General features: G+C 39.8%; 1 pseudogene; it reads left to right on the top strand.

The window, feature by feature from the left end:
* The window catches only part of LOC123821798, a 55,757-nt pseudogene that overhangs the window by 9,189 nt on the left and 25,141 nt on the right, over positions 1–21,427 (top strand).

Below are 21,427 nucleotides of genomic sequence, written 5' to 3'. Positions count from 1 at the left end.
TATCACCAACACCTTATTATATGAAATGTTAAAGGACTTATCTGAGAAAAAGAAGATGATCAAAAATATGAACAGTAAAATGACAACAAACTCACAACTATCAACAACTGAACCTAAAAAAAAAAAACAAAGCAAATAACTAGAACAGGAACAGAATCACAGAAATGGAGATCACTTGGAGGGTTATCAGTGGGAATGGGGAGAGAAGAGAATGAGGAAAAAGGTACAGGGAATAAGAAGCATAAATGGTAGGCACAAAATAGACAGGAGGGGGAGTTAAGAATGGTATGGGAAATGGAGAAGCCAATTATCTTATATGTACAGCTCATAGATATGCACTAAGGTGGGGAAATGCTGGTGGTGGGGGGTAAAGGGTGGAGGAGAGGAAAAAGGAGGGGAAAAATGGGACAATTGTAATAGTATAATCAATAAAATATTGAAAAAAACCATACAAGTTTATACACTTCTGTTTTGTCTATTAGATCACAGGAGTAAATTGCTTTTTACATTAATCTATTTTTTACCATTTGTTCATATTGATTGCTAATTCTCTCTTAGATGTATCGTATAACTCTCTTCCATAGAACCCTGCCCCACTAGCACCACCAAATGCACAGAATGATAATAAAAATACTGGGCACTTATAATGAATGTATCAGACACTGAGCTACTCTCTTTATGATGTCTCATTTAAAACTCCCTATCTAATAAGTGCTATTACTCCATTTTACCTAAGGAAGCTTGGTTTTGGAGAAGAATACCGTTCACTCAACCTCTCACAGCCGATCAATAACTTAAGTGAATATGAACTCAGACAGAGACCATGTATTCAAATACTATAGTACTTTCCCTCCAGAAAAACTATATGCTATCTAATAACTACTTATACATGCAACGTAGTTATAATATTCAAGGAACATTTACAAACATTACTGCATTAGATCTTTAGAGTGGCATGAGAATTATCAGCATCATTCTTCAGCTGAGGTAATTAAGAGTCAATTACTTAAAGTTCCAAAGCAAGTAGAAGGTTGCCTCAGTATGTATTCATCCAGAGAAAGAGCAACCACATTCATTTCCTCAGCCAAAGGTGATTTAATGCAAAGAATTGGTTACCAAAGTGTCGGAAGAGCTGGAGCAGAAAGAGGGAGAAGATGATTAGTAAAGGCAGGAAACCACAACTGTCACTAGAGCAGGGGGCACAGAACAGAGAGTATCATTATCCAAAATGAAAGGGCGCTGCTTAACTGAGCAAAGATACAGGAACCAATGTGCCTCCTGAGAAGAAATCAGAAACCAGCAGTTCTGTTGAAGTTTTTGGACCGGTTGCTGTCACTACTAATTACATAGTTGTTTGCATTGCTCCTGCAACTGGTAAAGCCAGACAAAGGAGAAAAAGGAAAAAAAGTGCTTCTCTTTTTCTCCCACCTTAAAACCTTATGCAAATTATTCCACTGGCTAAATCAAGGGAGTCTCTAGGAAATATGACTTTTAGAACTCCAGCCATGTGCAATGCAGAGGAGAATATAAAAAGGCAAGTATGAAACTGAGAGTCAAGAGACAGATAACTGACCCCCCAGTGGCAAAACAGAACTGAATTCAAGAGCTTCTGACTTGGAATGAGTTATTCATTCAATGTATATTTATGCAACTACTCTGAGCCAGGCACCAGGACAGCTACTAAAGATTATTGTTATAAACTAGGCACATTGAACTAGGTATGAACTAGGCATGAATCAGTCACAACTTTGGAGGCATTAAAGTGTTGTGGAAATGAATATTGGAACTCTCTCCATTACATTACATTCCCTGGAGAGAGCTGAGGCATCTTTTGTGGTTGAAAGAGTTTGCTGCATTTTGTTGTGTCAACTTGATTAAGCTGGGAAATATGTTTCACAGTGTTTCAGAATTGGCTTAAAGAGGAAGGTGCACAAGAGTGGAAAATAGAAGCAAAGGAGAGCCATTATCTTCAGAAGTCTTTGTAGTAAGATATTGTTATGAACAGACAAAGAAGTGCCTAATGAGTTTCATCTCTCCTCTACTCTACATCCAACTTGTCTTCCCAGTTGTTGGTTCTACTAGCCACCTAGAATTTAGCTGCACCGAGCAGTCATTACACAGAAGCAGCTGCTTCCCATGAGTCACTGCCTGAGCTGTCCCTTCACTGTCCCACTTTAGCAGCTAGATGTGCTTGCTTTGCAGACAATTCCTGCAAGCTATAGTTTGTCCACTCCTACTGATCCATCTGATGGACTAGTTAGTGACTCCTTTTCTAATCCTCCCTTGCAGAACTTTACTTCCCTGTCCCTCAACAATTGTGCATGGTCTGGTTCCTATTAAAGAAAACTCATCCCATACGATTCAGAGTCGGCCTGCTACCCTGACTGAAAAGGGTAGCTTTGAATCCTTTGGGTAATATCCAAAATCGAGCTGTGCTCAGAATCCTGGAAAGAGCTGTTACATGCTATACTGAGGCGTGGCTCGTGATGATCGCTTACATGTCGGAGACATGGGCTACCTCTCCACCTAGTTCATTGGTACTCTGAACTGGTGAAAAAATTCAGAGCCTAGTTACACCTGTGACAAAAATTAATAAATAATTTAGCAAAATACTTCTGACAAGTTTCCTAGAAGCTCCAAGTAGATGACCAAAAAAAAACCCCAAAAGATCATTTGAAATGCCTTTTACCTCTTGTTATAAAATAAGATTTTTCCCTCACTTCTATGACAGTTGAATATTTGTCCATTCTCTGCCATAATGCTTGAAATGCCTTTTACCTCTTGTTATAAAATAAGATTTTTCCCTCACTTCTATGACAGTTGAATATTTGTCCATTCTCTGCCATAATTTCCTGCACTAAAATGCTAACATCACAAGTCCTCTCAGCTTCCTTGCACACAATACAGTGTTCTGTTGACTGTGTATTGGAAACAGTGTGTATAAACTGCCTTTTGTGGTGGTGTAATAATTATCAGTGAGAAGAACATAGATTCAGAAAAAGCCAACTCATCAATAAAAATCAAGGGTTGCCTTCATGATCTGCAAAACAAAATGGAATAAAGGCTTTGGAAAGATGATCATTTTTTTTTTACTAAACCATTACATTTACTCTATTTTCCTCTATGGTTTCATCAACTGTGATAGAAAATGTCATCATTCAAATTATTAGAAGTGCTGAGCAATCAAGATAAATCTAATAGATTTTTGAGCACAGCAGAGGAAAAGTTCTAAATCTCACATGATGTTATACTCACATACCGCATTTAATTAGTTGTAGTGAATGCACCACAGAAAATACAAACCTAGGAGAGACGAGGTGTTCGCGGGACTTGAATAGTGAGAAGCAAAGACTCAATTCAGTGTCCCAGAAAGTGAGCTGCACAGAAAAACTAAAGATGTGGTCCTCTCATGGATAGCTCTAAACAACCTTGAATACAAGGCAACATTTTGGAGTTTATCACGATGGAATGAGGTGAGGAGGTAGGGAAGAGAGGGAAAGAGATTCCACCCATGTTGACAGACCCCTTTTGTTCAAGGTGGGCTTGGTGCAGGTGAGTTCAGAGAGGAGGGCAGCCAAGCACAGGAAGCAAGAACAGTAGAAGTGGGAGCAGCAGTGGAAGAGAGATGTCTACAATGCTCTGCAGAGTGGTATGAAAAAGGGGGCAGAGAAGGAAAAATGACAAAAGACACAAGGACTTCAGAGCACGCACCTAGAAGCAGTCATCAGACATGCTCTGCAGACTTGGAGACCTAACTGGGGGAATTTTTGCAGGAGAGGGTGAAAGCTAGAGATGTCACTATAACAGAAAGAGATGGGATACATGTTTACTTAAATTCTTCTAAAACACTTTGAGACAGTTCACAAACTCTTCAAGTGTTAATACATAGGAAATGTCTGCTTGTTCAATTCTCTGGCCCTGCAAGGCCCCACAGGCCCCACACTGTGCCCAGAACACAGTGAGAATTTAAAAAGCATTTGTTGAATTAATGAGTAACAAATAACACAAAAACAAAAATGTTACCAAGTTTAATATTTGAATTAATTTATAACATAAAAAGTAAAATATAGTAAATTGAAAATGGAGAAAGGCATAATCAGAGAAAGACAAATATTATATCATTTCACTTATATGTGGAATCTAAAAAACACAAAACAAACAAAACAAAACAAACACAGGTTCATACAGAGACCAAAAAATGGTTACCAAAAGGGAGGGGTGGAGGACAGGTGAAAAGTTGAAGGAGAATGTAGTCAATAATACTGTGGTGAGTTTGCATGGTGACAGATTGTTGCTAGAACTACTGGGGTGATTACATTGTAAGATATCTAAACATTACATCACTATATTGTACCCCTGAAACTAATACATGTTGCATGCCAACTATACTCAAATTTAAATGAAAGAGGGAAACAATATAACAATGAAGAGCTTGACTAGAGAAAACTGTAAGAATTGGCTAAAAATGGAACTCCTGGAGCCAAAGTAAATATTTCATAAAAATAAGTTTAATGGAGCTATAGTTTCATAGAATAATGAATATATCTGTCTGCCAGTTCCTGAGAAAGCTTCGTGACAAGGATACTTATATGAGACCAAGCAGTGTAATGGACACATTTTCAAAAGCCATTTAACAAAAACCTATTACAAAGAAATTCTGTCTAGGGTTGTTTTTTAATAACTTTTGACAGAAGAGAGGATGAAAAATAAAACTTTTGTTTTAACAGAAATTCAAATGAAGGGCAGGGTATCTTCATAAAACCTACATATGTAGCATTTTGGTGTCTTATCTTAATACACATAAATTTCAGAGAAGCTTTCCATATGACTGCTTAACTTATCCCTTACCATTGCTCTCAAAGATCAATTCTCCCCCTCCCCCAGGTGTTTGAGAAGAGGTGGTATTAGACAACAAGAACTGTAGAGAGGAATGATCCTGAAGGGTAGCTGTTCTGTGTTAATTCAAAGGCTGTTCGTTGGTTGTGGACAGCTGGCACACGTGTAACAAAGACACTGCTTTACTAGGGCCATTGCTGGGTCTGACACACAGGGTCTTGAACAGCTGTCGATCTAAAAGGCCATAGCACTGCCCACAGCACGGTTCAAGCTTTCTCTGAGATAAGCTCCACTACTGGTCAAACATCCCAACATATATAACCGAACATCACTGCCCAAAATATAATAAAATGGAAGTGGCCTAGGAGGTTTTAAAAACCAAAGTTATCACCTCTACAATCATGGCACTATAACCTACCAGACTAAACAATTTTGGACAGTGAGGAACTCCAGTGTCTAACAAGATATTGATCAGAAATGGACTCATCGTTGATCAAACAAAATCATTTGTTGCATAATATTATAAAGTATGATCTATCACTATGCCAAAGTATCTGTCTAAAGTGTTGATTTTGGCTTTGAAGTAATATTTCGATGTTCTTCCTGACAAGGTTAAGCTAATTCTTGAGGCTGCTTACCACACTGTGAAAGGCAGCCCAGGTCATCAGCCCAGGAAATGCCTGGGCTCCTATGTGCAGGAGGTCACATGTCCTATTCACATAAAATTATTCAGGAATGAACTGAAATATGTAGGGCATGATACAGCTCTGTTTTACTACATTTAAAGTAAGTTTCCTATAATATACCTGAAACTAATATAATATTGTATGTCACATGCAATTAAAAATTTTAACTTAATGGAAGAAAAATAAAATGCTCAAAAAATTTAAATAAAGTAAAAACTTTCCCTAGCAAAAGATTATCCCTACCTGATTTGACTCTAGAACTATTTTTGCAATCAAGATACTCTGATTAAATCTGATAAATCTTTGAGATATATAGGGATCACATGATTCAATCCATAAACAACTTTTGTCTGTGGAATCAAAGATCAATAGTAACTCAGTAAGGGTTATAAAAAGTATAATTATTTTATATTTTAATGATCAGGTAAAGCAGAACATTAAAACTATGTCCAGTTATAGAGCAGTTAAGCCTAAATCCTGCCTATTTCTCTGGCAAGGAGATAACTTATAAAACTGACACCATCCTCAGGAAAAGTTGTGAAGCTCTGAGAAGCTGTTCAGAGTCCCGAGGCACACGTAATGTTGGAGTGGGCGGCCAGCATTTTTGAAGACAGGAGACACTGTGCTTTGTATTCCCACTGTAGAGACTGAATAGGACAAGTGAAGTAGAATAAAGAGTACTGCACAAATTCAAAGTCAGAGTCAAAAACCAGTTACAAGAGCTCTTATATAAAATGCTCTTCCTTGGACACGTATTTGGCCTTTTGTTTAGTCAACTGAGCTTGAAAACCAGAATCACCCATGACACTTTTCAAGCTGTAATGAATTACCTGGGCCCCATCGCTAGAAAGTGCCTGGGTCCCAAGTCATGGCTTAGGAGAGCATAACCCACCAATCAGTGTCAGTCACTTAGGAGCAGAAATTAACATCTATCATATCTGAACTTATATATTAGGAAGTTACTTGTTAAGCAGCTAGTTTTCCTTACCCACACACATGACTAGAGGAACATATGGTTAGAAGGAAAATCAGAATCCAATTTTAGAAACTCTGGCCTGCAGGCTTCCCACCCCTCCTCGGGAGTCCGACACCTCAGCTGTTTATCCACATCTCTACCATCTAGAGTACATAAACATTCTTCCTTAGACGACAGACACACAGAGCCAGCCACTGATGATGAAAACCCTGTACTTCACATTTAGTTCATTCTATATTTTCACTTTGGCTAATTCTTGACAGAATAATCAGAGAACCACTCTAGCATTTTGGCTCTAACTTCAACACACATCTGATCCAGCTTTAACAATGCAGAACAACTTCTAGTCACCAGGCGTACATTGTTCCCCAACAAGCGACTTCCTTAGAAATCCCTGTAATTTCTACTAGTTACCCACCTTATAAAATTCCAAGAACACAATTTAATAATTGCATAAACACACACACACACCTTTTCTGATGTGAATCTGTGCTTACTTTGGGGCAGGTGAAAAATGAAGTATTGTACAAAAAGCAGTCATAGTAAAGTCTAGTCTGTTCCTTAGACGATGAGATGATGGCTGGCAGAACAGAAGGCATTCACTCTCTCTGAGCTTCCCAAACTTCCCTGCACAGCACTCTAATCCTGCAGGCTGCAGATGCAAAGGGGGTGATGTTAACGGGGAACTTTTGAAGAAGCAATCACTTTCAATCAATGACCTAGAGCATCAATGCAACAAATAATAGTTAAAAATACTGATCCTCTTCAGTCATTGGCTTCATTGTCTGGTGAAAAAAAAATCATGAAGGGGAAACACAGGACATTGAACAGGGCATTTATTCTTTAAAATTTAAGTCACTTGTAGACAGAGCATGTCAACTCCCCTGAAAACAGGGGAAGGGGATATTTCAGGTGAGAGCCAATGTGTTTCATTTTTGACATGCCAAATTTCAAGATAAAATTCTTTTTTGTTTGTTTCCAGAAATATTCATAGCTGACAGGATCAGGGAATAAACAGCTCTTTGCCATTTGAAACTTAAAGTCAAATGTGTCTACAGTTTCTGATTTACTAACTCTGGCAGGGTTTGACAAGCCTGGTGAATACAGCACACTTGACCAATTCCTTGGGGTGGGAAATTTTATAGACTTTTTCAGGTAACGTGCCCAAGAAAAAGGGCTGCTGGGAGAAGTCAGCCAGCTTTGCAGGCTGAGAGTGCATTAGAGTAGATGAGAATGAAATTGGGTGTGCGTGGGTCTGAACACTGGGCTGTGGGAATACAAAATGAAAACTTGTAAAAGAATCACATTCATGTACAAAAAATGGGGAGTGTGGCAGATGTGATGAACATCAACTAAATGAGATTCCAAATTGTGGCGGGAACAAGTTCTCTACATATTAGAACCCAAATAAACAGCACAAATAAATTCAAGCAGAAGAGAAGTTGGGAATTTAAGACCATAAAAAGGCTGAGGTCAGGGGAGTGGTGAGAGGAAATGGAGACAACTGTACCTGAACAACAATAAAAGAAAAAAAGAGAGAGGAAAAAAGATATTACTAAAGTATTGGGTTTAAAAAGAAAAAAAAGGCTATTAGTAGAAATGATTTCCAGCTAAAATGTGGAGTCCCAACATTATATGCTTTGAGCTAAAGTATCTCGAGCCCAACCCAAAAAGCTGTTCAATTTTTCTCCATGTAAACAAGGGAGATTTGCAGGAGAAATTTTTTCACTAGTTATGATAACCTGGGCTGGGTTTGGGTGGGGGTTTTTTTCAAAAAAGGAAGTATTTTTCTGGAGTGAGGGAGTAAATTAGGTTCACTGATTTAGAAGCGTTGCAGATCCCAGAACCAGGGTACAAAGCTCCCTGTGCTGAAACTGCGAATGGAGATAACTCCATTCCTCACGAGTTAGTTTCTGTTTGTTAATTCATGTTTTCCAGGACATACCAATACAGAGGAAAGCAATAGGCATAGGGGCATAGGGGAAAGCAATAGGCGGAGAGGAGATTAGCCATTCAAAATCACAATTTCCCCTGACCAGAGCTGACCTGCTAGTACTGAACTTCCCCTCAAATTCTCCACTAACATTTCTGAGCAAACCCTGTGGTATTAAATGGGTATTTCATGGCAGAGGGTGGGGAATACTCCGTTTTCTCTTCTCCTAAATTGTACTGCCTGCCCCAAGTCACGTTATTAGAAGCACCTCTGCTGATCTGCTCGTTAAAGGCAGTGCCACAGCTGTGAATGCCCTGGACACCCAAGCAGATGCTGCCCACACCAGGTGCCAACAGTGTGAGCCTGCCAGCTAACCATGCTGTGTCACGGGAGTGTCCACTGACGCCCCCGCAGGGACTCCGATGCTACCCGCTGTCACTGGAAAAGCTATTGTCATCAATGCAGTCCATATTTGACTTTTGGTTCCTTTAGTTTTTTTATTTTTATTTTTAAACAACTATTTTTTATTGTACTTTTTCCATTAACATTTAGTCTCCTTATCCCCCCTCCCCCGCAGCAATCGCCACACTGTTGTCCATGTTCATAAGTCCTTTATCCTTTTTGCTTGATCCCTCTACCCCCTAAACTCCACCCTGTCCAGCTGTTATCCTGCTCTCTACCTATGAGTCTGTCTCTATTTTACCTGTTAGTTTAGTTTATTCATTAGATTCCACATATGAGTGAAATCATGTGGTATTTGTCTTTCTCTGACTGGCTTATTTCATTTAGCATAATGTTCTCAAGGTCCATCCATGCTGTTGCAAAGGGTAATTTTTTTTTCTCTTTATGGCCAAGTAGTATTCCATTGTATAAATGTCCCATAGTTGCTTCATTCACTCATCTACTGATGGACACTTGGGCTGCTTCTATATCATTGTGATTATAAATAACACTGCAATCAACATAGGGGTGCTTATGTTCTTTCAAACTAGTGTTTTGGGTTTCTTAGGATAAATTCTCACAGTAGGATTGCTTGGTCAAAAATCAGACCCACTTTTAATTTGTTGAGGTAACTCCATACTGCTTTTCACAGTGGCTGCACCAGTCTGTATTCCCACAACAGTGCAAAAGGATTCTCCTTTTTCCACAACCTCACCAGCCCTTGCTGTTTGTTGATTTATTGATGATAGCCATTCTGACCTGTGTAAGGTGATAACTCATGGTGGATTTAATTTGCATCTCTCTGATAATTAAGTGACATTGAGCACCTTTTTCATATGTCTATTGGCCATCTGTATGTCCTCTTTGCAGAAGTGTCTATTCAAGTCCTTATACAGATACATGCAGAAAAATCAAACTAAACCATCTTCTTACACCACACACAAGAATAAAATCAAAATGGCTTAAATACTATAATTACTAGACCAAAATAATAAAAATCATACAAGAAAACATAGGCAATAAAATCTTGGACATTGCTAGTAGGTATATCTCCTAAGGCAAAGGGAAAAAAAGGAAAAATAAACAAATAGGACTACATCAAACTAAAAAGTTTTTGCACAGTGAAGGAAACAGTCAACAAAATGAAAAGACAACCCACAAAATGGGAGAACATATTTGCCAATAAATCTGATAAGGGGTTAATACCCAAAAGTTATAAAAAACTTATAAACCTCAATATCAAAATAAATAAACAAACAAACAAACAATCCAGTTCCTTCAGTTTTCACTCAATTTCAGTTGAAACTCCCTCACTCTGGAGCTCAACCCAAGGAATCTACATCAGTTTATTACCTAAATGTAACATTCAACACCATCAAAATCCTTCCTCTTTTAAGACACTTTTAGCAATGCTTATGTCTTGATGTTCTCTTTCCTTGAATTGAGTTCCCTTAAAAGAAATTTTTCCTTCCATGGAGTGAAAAAGGGAGACATTTACCATAATGTCTGAACCCAAGGCTTTGCTGGGTTAGTATAATTCACTTACTTATTCATTCAACAAATATTACTATACACCTGCTTATCAGAGACTCTTCTGAATACCGGGAATGCAATGGTGAAAAAGACCTATATAATTCAAGCCTTCAGGAAGCTTCCATTGTACTAAGAAGATAAAACAAAATAATAAACTAGGATGAGTGTTGTGTAATTGCAAGAGCTAACAATATAAAAACATGAGACTTTTAGAATTTATGCTTTGAAGAGAGGAAAATCAATTTGCTCATATTTAGCTTGTAAGTAGGTCAACATATGAAAGGTCCCAATGATTATGACTTTCTCAAAAAAAGTTTTGGAGGAAAGCTCAAAATCACCAGAATGTTCTCCAGCACCTCTCCTAGGGAATTGAGTTATAGATCCCTCACTAGGTAAAGTTCCACAATTATTTCCTTCTCTGTCTGTGATATGGGGCACTCAGCATAATTGGCTACTGTCAGCAACCATAGATTTCAGAGCACAAATCACCCACAGAGCCTCCAAATTGTCTTGGAAATGAGATGACTTGGAAATAGTCATTCTTCAAATTCATTCAGAGCTGTCTTTGAGGTTAGTCTCACAGCTTCCTGCTCAATTAATTTGGCCAGTGACTCTCCTAAATTTCCTGTGTAGAAAAAGCCCCAAAATAAGAATGTCTAAGCCCACCCATGAGGCCACTGCAATTTCCACTTTTACTGCCACCACCATGGCCATCTACGTGTCATCCCCACTTTTGTGTTGGGATTCTAGGCAGATGGACTCTGACGAATGAATGGCCAAGTGCAGAGCAGAGGCTCAAGAACTTCCCATCATGGGGCCAATAGATAGAGAGGCAGAAGAAGAACATTCTCACTCCCAGGCCAATGAGGTACCAAGAATTTAAAAAATAATAATATGGATTATTTAAAAAGAAAAAAAAAAGCACACTTGAGCTTCTCAGATTCTATTCCAGCTGCTTGAAAGGGTAAAATACAGCAAATAATAGACCCCTGCCAGGTTAAGGGACAGGTCATCACCTGGACCACCCTGGCCCAGGTATACACAAAACCATTTACAGCACATCAAGCACAGCTGGCAGTGCACAGGACCCAGGCTGGTGAAAGACTCAGAACCCAGGCAAAAAGGTAGTGGTGATAACCACACACATGGCAGTGGTAGTAGCCATAGAGTGGAAATTGCAGTGGAAGCAGCATTAGTTATATTAAGGACCACGGAGGAAACGTGGGCTGGGGGAATAGCACCGCCCAGGCCCAAGAAGCAGAGGATCAGTCCAGCAGAGAACATGCTTCACCTCCAGGGAATGTGGTGTGTCCTCTCATGATCTCCTTGGGAACAAAAAGTACTGATGGAGAACTGGACTTCCAGTAATTTGTGAGGATGAGCAGGTTTTGTGACTCTATTGAAACTTAGTGCTGGAGAAATGCTTGTTACCCCTGTACAGATTAAAATGGAGAGATCAGTGTCCAGTGATAACAAGGAGTTCTGGGATGGGTTAGTATGAATCAAAACGCCCTCCACATATAAGGTATTATTTGAAGCAAGTGAGTTCATCCTATCTGTGCTCCTCATACTCACACTTCTCGGTCCTCATCCATGAATAAAACTATGACACATTAAAAAAAAGCTATGACACATGATTTTGTCATCACAGGACCTCCCACCTTGCCCTTTCAAGGTCATTCAACCCCTTAAAATGATAGCTCATCCAAGTCCCTGGCCTCCATTCCTGAATCCCACCTCTCTTCTCAGCAGTCCCCTCATAATGCCTACCCAGCTGTGCCTTGGGTGTACCTCCCTGCCCCTCGGCTGCCCCTGCACCAGGTCCAAATACTGCCACTGCTCTACCCACTGCACAGCATCTGGAGAATGTATCTGGGTATCCCTCTAAGTCTCCATAAAACTTATCCCTCAGTTGGTATAGCTTCTTTCAGTCAAAAGACCTTGATATCCACTCATTATCTCAAAGCAATATCTCCTATCAGCCCCTAGCACACTGACATGGAGCCCAGAAACACAGCTTACTATACTCCCCAAAATATTTATTTTGTGTGAAATGTTGACCTTGCTATTGGAATTTCAAAAGGTAGTCACCTTGACCTCTGCCCTCTAAGACTTTAGGGTCTCTCACAGTTCACCTATGGCAATCACAATTTTCATATCATAAGGTGGTTCAATAGATCAAAGTATGGGTTTAGGAACTCAATAAAATAAATACACTTAATGTGTGCATTGACTTCAGGCCTCTAACCATGAGGAACATAAATTCTACTGATCAGGAATGAATTAGTCAAACATATACAGGCCTGGGAGAGAGCCAACCTCACAGGTGTGCAAACTGTGCAGCCCACAGGACCCTACTCTTGGTTAATTGCTCTGCTGTTACTGTCTTAAAATTCTTAATCAATTTTTAACAAGAGGTCTTGCATTTTCATTTTGTGCTGGGTCCACAAATTAAGTAGCTGGTCCTGCCTGAGTGGATCATGATTGTGCCGTCTACATATTCAGTAGAACTGCAACTAAGCAGAATTGACAGGGATGTTCCAAATAGAACTCTAAAGTCACGGAGATTATGTAAATCAATTAACACCAACTATTGGATTATCTTAAAAGATCCAAAATAAGAGACAAATGAGCCATCCAATCATTGTCAGAAACAGGGCAAAATTCTTCTCTACAGCAAATCCTTTACTCTGTACTTCCTTTATGCTTTTAATCTCACATATTAAAAAAACTCTCAGAATTTCCACAAGAAAAGGGCCAGAGTCCTGACCCTGGTGTGGCTCAGTTGACTGGAGCATCATCTCACAAAGCAAAAGATCACTGGTTCAATTCCCAATCAGAGCACATGCCCATGCTGCGGGTTTGTCCCAGTCACGGTGCATATGAGAGGCGACCAATCAATGTTTCTCTCCCACATTTATGTTCCTCTCCCTCCCTTTCTCTCCTTCCCTTCCCCTCTCTCTAAAATCAGTTTGTCCTCAGATGAAAATTTAAAAAGAAAGAGAGAGAGAGAAAGCAGAGGAGAGGGGAGGAGAGGAGAGGGGAGGGGAGGGGAGGGGAGGGGAGGGAGAGGGAGAGGGAGAGGAAAGAAAGAAAGAAAGAAAGAAAGAAAGAAAGAAAGAAAGAAAGAAAGAAAGAAAGAAAGAAAGAAAAGAAAAGAAATGAAAAGAAAAGAAAGAAAAAGAAAATTTAGACTGACCAGGGTAATGTCAAGGAAAAGTTAAGGCTTGAGATCCTCTTTATTTACATAGGAGAATATGGAGCTTAAATAGAAAATATGCTTATAATAAGAATAAAAATTTTTTCAAGCCAGAGGCAGAGTTGGCATGGCATGTGCTAAGGACAAGTCTGGTACAGGGTGTATATGGGACATCGGTGAGAATGTGGTCAGATAGGGACTGAATGAAAGAGACACATTCAGAGGGTACTTGAAAGCGATACTTCAATGCGTGGGTAATAAAGAACATAGAAAGATTCTTAAGCAAGAGGATAAAGTAACAAGGGCAATTTTCTCTGAAGTTTTGTTTGACAAAATGTTGCCTTTTGGTTTGTGTGGGAAAATATGAAGAAAAACAGCCAGCTGTGAGAATGCTGTAATCTACAATAATGGCAGTAAGCATTGAAATTAAAGGAAGAAAATAAGATGTGTTTTCAGAAATTAGTCTCCAGAATTTTGATGATCAAAGGAGAATCCAGATTAAAATAGAAAGAAAAAGAGGAGGTAGTACAAAGCCCTGGACAGGATTTCCATTCAGTGCCTGCAAAAATTACTGGAACAAGTACAGGAAGAAGGGTGAACAAGATGCAAGAATCAAAACTTTAAAACATTCCACATTGGCAGATGTTTCCATGATATGCAGTAAGAAGAAAAATAACTGAGTAAAGATTCCTGGATTTGGCAGCAAGCAATTTAATACTGTTCAAGATTTCATGTATTACTTAAAGGTGCAATAGTGATTTGATTTGATCTTATAATTTTACATTGTATCCCATGGAATTCTTCTCAGCATTATACTCCCAGCACCTAGTACAATGTGATGAGAAATCTGTTCCCCTCCACAACAACAGAATCTCACATCATATCTTCTAAAAGTAAAAATCTTAACTAACTAGGAGATTTCTTGTCTTTACTCCCTTTGACAGATGTAACCTCTTTACAGATACTGTCTCACCAGACAAGTGGTATAACCTGTGGCCAATGTTGCCATCAAATGCTTTCAAAGAGCCTTTTGAAGCACGGCAGGACTACAAGGCCCACGGTGCCTCCCCCTGGTGAGCATCCTGGTAGATCATGTTCCCTATGCAATGGTCATGAAGACAGCTTCTCCCCTGCTGACCACAAAACACCTGGGAGGTGGCATTGGCTCTCTTCAGACACTGAAAAATGCCTACTTTCTCATGTTAAGGAACTAGGTACGATGGTCCCCAGCCAAGGGCTGGTGAGCCCTCTTCTTCCTACAGTGCAGGTATACAAACAAGGAAGCCTTGTTTGTGAATTGTGTGGTATTCTCCACAGCAAATGGGAGGGGTATAAAAGGCACTCTAAAAAAAGTTTTAATGAGTGACTGATTGTGACTGACCCTCTACATTTAATACCTCTGAATAGTCATCTACCCACAAATATTAGTGGCATCAATTCTGCTTTGTTTAAAGCATGAAGAGAAACAGGTCTTTCTGTGAGTCAGCAGGCTACAAATATTCTGACTCCTAAAATTAGAGTAATGAACAGGCAGAGCAAGAAGATAAAACAAAAGTTTTAGTATGTGCTTTTTCTCTTTATAAAAAGAGACACAAAATCATAATTCCCCCAAAACACACTTTATTTGTGAGTTGAAAATTATGGGAAAGCTGAGAATAGAAGATATAGGAATAATTAAAATTATTAGGAGGAAACAAAGTACATTTTTTAAAAGGCAAGGAGAAGTCTTTATAATAAATAAGGCAAATCAGAATAAAAGTAAACACCCAGAAAACTGCCCCATTTTTCTGTGTTTTATTTCCAAGACATCACAATCAAAAATGCTGATAGCTGAAGAGGCAATTACACAATATGTCTGAAGACATTGAGAGCACTGGCTGGAACCAACACAATAGTACAGAGGTCATTGGAGGGCATGTAACACATGAGCAAAGAAGGATGCTGCCAGCAGAAAAACATACAGGTCCCAAATACAAAGGATCCAAGGACATCTCTCTAAGATACTATAAGAGGAAAAAAATCCTCAGAATTTGTGCTGCAGTTACAGGAGTGAAAGCACGTAGATGAGGATGTGATTTAAGCTATGCTGGTGCCATGCTGGATAAACCATAAAGAAGCCTAATCACTGCAACAAAAGCTTAATAGTGACAAGCTCCACCAACAGTTACACAGCAATAATGTGAGAAAAGGTGACTTTGGACAGAAGCTGTACAGTGGCCATGCTCTGTACCTAGAGAAGTTCAATAGATACAAATCTGTCCAAAAGGAAAGAGAACACTCTTAGACAGATGGTATTTTTTAAATTATAATAAAACCAGCTTCAGGAAAAATATCTCACAGGAAAGTGAGGCAAGAAAAGAAGCATCTGTTAGCATAATGGATCTCAGGACCCAGGTATAACTCTGCAGTGAGTGCAGAATGCACAGTCCATTTAAAGGATTCACTAGCTGTCCCCATCCACCAAAAAGTCTGGTCTCTCAAAATTGTCAAGAAAAATGTGTGTGTGGGGGGGGGTGCGGGGGGGGGGGGGTCATCAATTTTCTGCTTCCAAATGACCTCTTCAAGAATGGAGGTTTCACCTGGAACTCACAACCAATCTCAACAAGCAAAGAAAACTTGTGCTCTGACTAGTACTCAGCTTTGGGGAAACACTTGTCCCAGACAGAACCGGCTGGAAAAAAAAAGTAGTAACATGAAATTTGCCATTAACTCTCAAACCAGTGTTACTTTAAGAGGAAAATAATGTGTGGTATTAATGTTATAACTATTGTAACTATCTAGAAGTGCACAGATATGGTGGAGACTCAGGAATATGGGGTATTTCTGTTTGAGTTTAAGAGAGATTTTTTTCATGATGTGTATAAGCTATAGAACTACAAGGATACATACTCCCACTCCCACCAAGCACATTACTGTCCTAGAGCACCTCTACCTCTGAATGTGTATGTATGTGCATGTGTGTGTGAGAGAGAGAGAGAGAGAGAGAGAGTGAGAGAGAAAGAGAGGGAGAGAGAGAAGCAAAGGGAATGAGGGAATGACATAAGGAGAGGCAGATCCTAAATATGCACTTTTGTCCCTTGTCCAAAGTCATATTACTTCCTTCACATTCCATATCAGCTGGTACTGATCACCTTGCCCACAGGAAGCTGGACTGATAGAGGGCTGTGCTGGAGCCCCAGGGTAAGTAGAGATAGTTAACCCACATAGGTGGAAAGGACAGAGCAAAGAGTAGCCTTTACACAGATACCTGTCTTACAATACCATTCTGATGCTTCCTACAGTAGTAAAGAGAGAGCCAAATTTGAAAGATTTTTTTTTCCTTCTGAGTTCACCTCTAATTCTATTTCAACTTAACCTCTATATGATTGTCCTGCAGCCTCAAGGCTGGGAAGATTCACATGAGACTTGGACAGACAGAAGAAAATTTGTGGAGCTGTTGGGATATCCGACATGCCAGGGTGGGATGATCCGTGTGCATTGCAAGCCATGAGTCACACCAGGGAAGTCCCAATTCCCTTACATACTGAGTGCACACAAAGCCAGCACGGTGTGAATGCTGACGTTCAGTTATATAATAGAGCATCATTCTACACATGCTGGCCCTTACTCAGGGTTATGGAACACTGCTAAGTTATGTAATCTCAGACATCCAGGTGAGGGAGCCTGACTGACCCCATTTTCCCTACAATGATTAATAAATATAAGCCAATCATTTTCAACAAACCCACCTGCACTGCCTCTGCTCCCTTTCAGCTAAGTCTATCCTGTCTTCCTTGTTTCTCTTTATCCCATTTTCTTTCTTTCTGCTCAACATTTTTTCTAATTTTCCCCCTCCTCTCTCCACTTTCTGTCTTTGCCACTTTGAGCTCCCTTTTGCTGAGTTCCTTCCTTCATCCCCACCTACCTTAGCCTCCCTTCTCCCCCCCCTCTCCACCATACTGGTTCTCTGAACCTTGTTGACATTTGAATTCAACATTTCTGAATATGGTAAATTCTCTGTAACTCATCATAATTGGAGGAGGTAAAAAGTCATTTAACTTAGTGGAAATTTTAAAAAAAGGAAAGTTCTCTTAAAGAAACTGGGTTTCAAAACATTCCAGGACAAAACGATGAAACCACTGTCACAGGAAGGCAAATTGTGAAAGCTCTTTAACTGATAAGGTATTTATAATTAGTACTTCCACTGTTTGAATGTAAATATTTTAGCTGAAGACCTTACTCTCAGTCAGCAGAACACTTCCCTTGCTTACTATGTTAATTTACTCAGCAACCCCTTTTTTCACAGATGCAAGTTAAACAAATATTCTAACAGCTGTAATCCCAGCAGGTGGCCATAGAAACAGCCTTGTTGGTCTACTGAAAATAAATTTTGGGAAATATGTTCTCCCCTATGTTCACAGATGTGCTATATACAATAGCCAAGTGCTGGAAAAAGCCTAAGCTCCCATCAGTAAAAAAGTGAATCAAAAAAATGTGGTACATTGACACAATGGAATACTATGCAGCAGAAAGAAGGAGCTCCTACCCTTTGTGACAGAATGGATAGAACTGGAGAGCATTATGCTAAGTGAAATAAGCCAGGCAGTGAAAGACAAATACCATATGATCTCAACTATAAAAGGAATCTAATGAACAAAACAATGAACAAAATAGAACCACAGTCATGGAAACATGGAACACACTGACAGTGACCAGAGGGGACAGAGAGGAGAATAATGGTGGAAAGAAGGGGAGGAAACTAGACAAGAACAGATAAGAATGACCTACAGACACAGACAACAGTGTGGGAATTGGCCACAGTACTGGAGCATGGGATGCACAGAGGACAAAGGGGGAAAAATTGGGACAACTGTAATAGAATAACAATAAAAATTGATTTAAGAGTTTTTAAACAAAAAAAATATTTTGCACAACATTTGCTCTGTTTTCTGGATTTGTCACAATCACTCTCCATGGAAGAAAAAATTTAATTGGGTATCTGTTCGCATAATCAGCGAGCAGGCTGGCCTTAGACATAAATATGAAAAGAGCGTAAGTTTATCAGCCAGGTCCTCTCACTCCTTTTCTTATCCTTTCCCTTATTCTATTCCACTTGTGCCCCTAGTCCCACAAACAAGTAGTCTATTCCCCTGACTTCCATGAAAGTGTTTCCTTCTTCCAAGGATCAGTCCCCACTTCTCTGGAGAATTCACCTCATTAACAAAGGTATGAAAAGGAAAAGTATTACATACCAAAAGTTCTTCAATTATTTTACCAATTGACCTTGTTGTCTGTAAAACATAATTTACTTAAAAAATGTGTGCTAAATTTTTAAGAATTTTATATCCTTTTGTGGGTCAAAGAAGTATATAGGTTTGAATCTGGTTAATCTGAGGTCTCAACTAATTTATGTTCCTTTCTATAAAATCTACCCTTTACCCACAACCCAGCCTGGACCCCCTTTTCAGAGAGTGCATACCTACAGCTCCTGGTGAGAGGCTTTCTTTAGCACTGCTGACTACTACCAACTCACAGACTTCTTTGGCCACCAGTGATTAGACTAGGGCACCTCATCCAAAATGAGCCAATAATTCTCTTTCCAGAGGAAGCTAGAAATAGAACTAAGAGATTCCAGTCACTTATAGAGACCTAAAGGCTGAGATGAGATCAGTGTTGGAGTGATGACAGTATGTCCTCATTGTGGGGGACTTCCTGTCAGGATGGCAGTGTAGGCAGGCATGGCTCACCTTTTCACACAACCACAACAAAATTACAACTAAAATATAGAATGACCTAAATCGAGTTGAATGAAAGTCTGACAACCATGGAATTAAAGAAACCACATCCCTCCAGACTGGTAAGAGGAGCTTAGACACGGAATGGACTGGTCCTACCTCATGTGGTGGATAAAAATTTGGGAAGGGTATCTCAGGAGTGAGGAGTCACAGCCCCACACCAGGCCCCACAGCCCAGGGTTCTAGTGCCAGGAAGATGAGTCCCCACAAATTCTGGCTGCAAAAAACAGTGGGGATTGAGTCAGCAGAAGAAACTTCTAGAGCCCCAAGCAGTTCCTCTTAAAGAACCCACACACAGACTCACCTACTCACACTCACTCTCTTTGGGTTCCAGCAATGGGGTGGCAGCTTGAGGGGCATCAGTGGCATAAAGGGAAGAACTGAAGTATCTGGCATTAAGGCAAGCAGAGGCCACTGTCACTTTTCTAGGCCCTGCCCCCACAGAACCAGCAGACTGGTACCATATCTAAGATTCCATCAACCTAGCTAACACTATTTGACCTGCCTTGGGGATCCCCAGAAACTCTGCCCCACCCAATTTACAGGCCAACCCAAGCTGCTTTCCATATGAATGGTCTTGCCTCCTGCTTCAGGACATCCTAAATCCTCTCAAACAAGCAGCATCTGGCATCATTGAACCCCATACCAGGAACTAGCAGCTCAGATTCATAGTTTGGCTTCACCTGGGAATCTTCAAGCTCAGCACAAGTAGCAGCCATCTCAGAGTGCTTTATAGCTTAGGCAGGGTAGCCCTGGGCAAAACATAGGTGGGGGCTGACCTTGGCCTGCACCACCCAGGAAACCCCAGGGGCCAGTATACCCAATGGGCAGCTACAGACCACATCAGAGCACCACCACTCTGCCCTTACACAGGTGTCTCTCCCCTTGATCTGCCAACAGCAACCAAGGCACAACTGCAAGAGGAAGGTATACTCAGCTCACACAACGGGCACACCTCAAGTACCCAGCTTGGGTAATAGGGGAGACTGTACCACTGTACCCTACAAGACACTATGTTAGGCCACACTACAAAAACACAGAGTCAAAGCAGCTCTACCAAATATATAGAAATAAACACAGGGAGGCTGCCAAAACAAGAAGACAATGAAACATCAAAACTCCATAAAAAGAACTAAACAAAATGGAGATAAGAAATCTTTCAGATGCAGAGTTCAAAACACTGGTTATAAGGATCCTCAAGAAATTAGTGAGGACCATAAAGATATCCAGCATAAAAATATCCAGTCAGAAATGAAGGATACACTAATTGAAATAAAGAACAATCTACAGGGGAACAACAGTTCAGCAAATAAAGCCAAGGATCAAATCAATGATTTGGAACATAAAGAAGCAAAAAACAAACAAACAAACAAACAAACAAAAACAACCAATCAGAACAATAAGAAGAGAATTAAAAAAGTGAGAATATGGTAAGCAGCCTGGGGGACAACTTCAACTTTAAGCAATCCAACATTCACTTCATAGGGCCAGAAGGAGAAGAGAAAGAGCAAGAAATTGGAAATCTATTTGAAAAAGTAATGAAAGAAAGCTTTCCTAATTTTGAGAAGGAAATAGACATGCAATTCCAGGAAGCACAGAGAGTCCCAAACAAGATGGATGCAAAGAGGCCCACTCCAAGATAGATCATAATTAAAATGCCAAAGGTTAAAGATAAAGAGATGGGAGGGTAGGTGTGGGAGAATGGGTGAAAAGGTAAAGGGATTAAGAAGTACAAATATGTAGTTACGGAACAATCAAAGGAGTGAAAAGTTCAGTAGAGGAAAGGGAGTAGTCAATGAACTTACACAAATGGCACGTGGACATATACAAGGGTGAGAGGATTGCCTGAGGGAATCGGGGTTGCTGGGTGGAAGCAGGCAAAGGGGGAAAATCAGAACAACTGTAATAACATAATCAATCAAATATAATTTTTAAAAATATATATGTCCTCATTGCAAACTGGCCCAAAAGTAAGTGGGAAATTTATAACTATTAGGTATTTTCACTAAAGACACAGGCAACAATAGTTTAGCATCAGGAATGAGCCAA

The sequence above is a fragment of the Phyllostomus hastatus genome, unplaced genomic scaffold, assembly GCF_019186645.2.
Source record: "Phyllostomus hastatus isolate PE091 unplaced genomic scaffold, TTU_PhHast_1.1 phas_contig_40, whole genome shotgun sequence".
In the NCBI taxonomy this organism is placed as follows: domain Eukaryota; kingdom Metazoa; phylum Chordata; class Mammalia; order Chiroptera; family Phyllostomidae; genus Phyllostomus; species Phyllostomus hastatus.
This window is presented reverse-complemented; position numbering and strand designations above follow the sequence as displayed.